The sequence below is a fragment of the Protomyctophum bolini genome, assembly GCF_963924005.1.
Source record: "Protomyctophum bolini genome assembly, chromosome: 19".
Classification (NCBI taxonomy): domain Eukaryota; kingdom Metazoa; phylum Chordata; class Actinopteri; order Myctophiformes; family Myctophidae; genus Protomyctophum; species Protomyctophum bolini.
The window spans coordinates 1,621,141-1,625,860 of record NC_137880.1 but is presented as its reverse complement, the minus strand read 5'-3'; positions in this window follow the sequence as shown (position 1 = coordinate 1,625,860).

The window sequence follows — 4,720 nt, the reverse complement described above, 5'->3', positions numbered from 1 at the left end:
ACTTTGGATAAAAATATACAAATGAAAAAACTATAAAATGCACCATCTACTATTTTGGAACAGACATCAAACCCAAACCTTAATGTCCACATTTTATTTTCTCCCTAAAAACATAAAACGTGCTCAGAAACTCTGTTGTAAATAAATCAATAAATCAATAAATCAATAAGCTACACTGTGTCGAATTACATGCACTATGAATATATTTTTTCTACTTTTGAAACATTTGGAAAGTTTTTTTTTCACTTAATGACACTCCCCAGACTCATGGTATAAATGCTTCCCTGCAGCTACTGTTACTGTGTGGTAATCCTGGCAGGAGTGACTGTTGATCATCATAGCCCCAGGGGCTATGAACCACACACACAGACACCCACACACACAGAGACACACACACGCAAGCAAGGGTGTGTCTTCTGACTCACTCTGACACATACACACACACACGTACACACGCGCACAACACACAGGGTGAGGTTGGCTGTCTTCCTCTGCTATGGCCTGGTGGTAGTCTGTGTCTGTCGGTGAGCAGCTGATCTCAGCAGGCACCACTGGACCAATTAGTGGGAAACGTTACACGCACGCACGCATACACGCAGTCAGGCAGGCATGCACGCACACACGCACGCAAGCACGCACGCACGCTTACTTGCTTAAACGACATATTTGCCTCTATAGTCTGGCTCTTATTTGAACATATAGCGGTAGTTATTAAATGTCTCGTAAATGTCTATTAGATGCATAGCCATTACAAGTCATTAAATGTTCTGATTAATTGCAAATGGTGGACGTTATTGTAAACAAGTGTAGCGCTTTATGGTGTCAGTCAGTAACAGTTTTTGTATTGAGTTGTGCTTTCGTTTGAAATGTATTCTGTATTCTGCATACTGTCAATGACATTTTCAATCAATCAATCAATCAATCAATCAATCAATCAATCAATAGTATATAGCATATCTCTGCAGTCGGAAAGAAACCACCTAACTCCAAAATGTTCATTTTTTCAGAATATGAAAAATATAAAATTTTCAGGAAATTAAGAAAACCTTAGATTTTTGTTTGGAAATTAAGAAAACCTTGGATTTGTTTAAAACAATGCAATTCTGACTCACCTTAAGTGGTGTTGTGACTTGATATATTGTCAATGACTTTCATGAGAGGGGGAGAGGTGGTGGAGTTAGCAGTTTGAGGGTCCAATGGAGTTTAGAGGTTTTTTACAATATTTGCTCAATATTTTCGAAACAACACAAAGACGTAAAGTATAGCTGATTCAATACCACTGATTTATGAAAAATAAAAAACCTCAAAAATGGAGTTATAAGGTTTCCTCTCAACAGAAATTCACAACACATACAATTAATTCATAAATACATTAACTATTTCATTATTCCGCCACTAAACCCTTATTTTGAAGGCACACCGAGACGTGAACTGAAAAAATAAATAAAAATAAAAAGCTGTGTTGTGACGGACAAGCGTCTTTTCTTTCGCACAGGAAAATACATTTGCTAACCACGATTGTCGGTTCTGTGGTCTCTGGCCGTTGAAAAACCCATTTAGTCCTGATGCCGTGAAAAAAAAGTCTTCTCAATCATGACAGTTTTCTGAAAACCCTATGTTTCTATGTCAGTGGTACGCAACCTTTTTATCTGAATTTGGCTGCGGACCCCCATTTGAAAATATGTTGTTCCAGGGAACCCCCCCCCTCACATTTTCACAATTTTTCTAAATTCGCAGATCTAAAAGCTCGTAGTGCGGCACCGAGTGCCGCGCTATGAACTTTTGATATGATATGAACTTTATTTGTATAGCGCTTTTCAAAACAGTTCCAAAGTGCTGCACAGAACAGGATTAAAAACAAGAAGAAAAAGACAGTAACACAATTATAATGGCAAACAAAACAATATCAAGCATGTATGTACAAATTGGCTAATTAAGTAGTTAAAAAATACTGGGGACGGATGGGGCTACCCTAATGTGCACTGGCAGTGCATTCCACAGTTTGGGAGCTCGAGCGGAAAAGGCCCGGTTACCCCGGGTAACTAGATTGGTATGGGGGACAGCCAGGAGAGCCTTATCCGAGGATCTAAGGGTACGCACGGAGTTAGGGAGGGATAACATATCACGGATGTAAATACTAGGGGCCAGCCCATTTAGGGCTTTGAATGTGATTAAAATAATCTTAAAATCACATCTGGTGCTCACTGGCAGCCAGTGCAGATCTGCTAAAATTGGTGTGATATGGGTATATGAGCATGTAGATCTGCTATTTTATCTGCTAGTTAGTGTCGACGTGTCCTTGAGCAAGACTTTGAACCCATAATTAGCCCTGCACTAAATCCCATCCCAAAAAGCGATTGTCCAATGCCAGTTTAGCAACGGTTGCTATGGAGGTCAAGCTTTCTTCGCTGCTAACGTGCCTATTGGACACGGATGGGTTGAGGAGGGAGTTAGTGAAGGGCTAATTGCTCTTGATGTGCAGGTTGGTGATGTCTTGCATGGTTTCCTCTGGCATCGGTGTGTGAATGTGTGTGAATGGGTGAATGTAATGCACAATCTATGTAAAGCGCCTTGGATAACGACGTTGTTCTAGGGGGTCCCTAGAACAACATATTTTCAGATGGGGGTCGGTGGTCAATTATAAATATTTTTTGGGGGTCCTTGACATGAAATAGTTTGAGTAGCACTGACATAGAAACATAACGTTTTTCAGAAAACTCATGATTTAGAAGACATTTTGTAGAATCTGGTCTCATGTCTCGATGGGTCATACACATTCTGTATGCTTTAAAACATGTAAACGCCCAAACGTCTCATGGACAACAATAAGATTAAAACTGGGAGATTAACGACTTAGCCTAGTTAACTTAACCACACAATTAATGTCAGCTGTTCCTCTTTTTTTGGCAAGTCATTGGAAGAAAATGCTTTTTTTATTAATTAATTAATTAATTAACTATTCCCCAAAACGACTAACGTTTTCATTATCTTCAAACATCCTGTCATATGCCAAATGCAGAATAAATACTGGAAAGAAGGTTAAACACCATAGAGGATTAACGTAGTTATTAGTCACATAAAAGTTCATTGTTTTTGGTGAATCAGAACAAGTAATCCTTCTGTTGACCCACTTTAGCCAACGCACGCACACACGCACTCACACACCTACTGTATGTCAGTCTATGTCAGTGTGTGCATGCATGCTTGCTTGCAGAGGTGGAAAGTATAGTCAATAAATGTGATTTAGATTTAGTCATTTTGTAGTCTTCTTTTTTTTTGCTTTAAATACTCTTAAAAGAAACAAAACTTGCGAGTGCTTGTGGTTGTTGCGCCATGCAGTGGCATGCAGCGTTAGCTGTGGGCCAACTGTTTGCACAACCTGTGACTGAACTAGGTGACGGCTGATCGGCTGGACATTTCCCATGATGCATTGCATGTAGAACCTTTAGCCCCATGCCCTCTGGTGCCTGACTGGACGATAATACTCACTGTTTTTCAATGTCTGGCCCAGGATCCCACCAGGGGCCCAAATTGACACTTACAGGTCTGTAACTCCGAGTGTACACATCATGGATTCAAATGGACCCTTACAGATGGATCAAAAACCGACAAGATGGCACCTTTCTGGTATTTAAAGAAAAACACAACCTTTTTATGTTTGAAAATGTTGTGTTTTTTTTTCTACCATTAATTTGTTTTTTAAGGCGATGGAGGGTGAAATCATGATTTTTTTTAATTAATTTTTTTCAAAATACAGATTTTGATGTTTATTTTAGTAGTTTATTTTAGCCAATGACAGCTCATTTTTCTGGGTGAAAATCCACCATCTCTATTTTCATGATTGGTTGTTGGTACAAAGGAAGTGACCATATTTGGATCAAACCACAGTCAGCTCGAGGTCCAGACCTTTACAATGATATATGGCATTTGTTGTTGCCAAGGTTTGGATGAGATATTTTGTCTCAAAATAGTGGCTTCAAATAAAACGTTTTGGAATTTTACAATACAAATCTTTAAAGGCTGTTTTCTCAAAATGAGTTTTCCTCATACCTGGGACAAAGAATCTCCACTTCAGTTACACTCACATACACCAAACTTTCCAGTCTTATTCTTCTGCAGAGATTTACAGAGGGGTTTGTTGATATCCTTCACAGCCTGATTTACATCACATTTTATACCTAAAAACATGCCGAAAATTGGGGTTTTTTATGCCTGTTGACACTAATTGCTGACTTGTGGAGTGATAATTAGAGATATCTAAAATCTCCTTTTCTTTCTCTAATATTATGTCAACAAAATAAAACAATAATTTTGAACCTGGCTTTATTCGATCTTCAGATTTATCGTCCCGAAATGTATGCAAATTAACGCATAATGCCTAATTTGCATATTTAAACATATCATTTCAGAAAAACTTAATCTTAGTTTTTTTTTTTTTTTTTATCCCACGATTTTGTAACCCATTTTTCACCCCTGTGCCAATCATTTACTGTGATCCTGGGCTCTACACACCCTCCACCAACCTGGGGAGAGCAACGTACTTAACTCGTGCTCCCTTCATGCCTGAGTGTCCAAGTTGCTCCTTTACACCTGACAGGGGGGAGTTTCCCTGGTTGGACGTAGCGCGTGGAAGGAACACGTTATTCCAACCAGTTTCTTTCCCCTCCATCAGGCGCCCGGCTGGCCAGGGGGAGGCAGTTTAGAGACCAGGATTACTGCA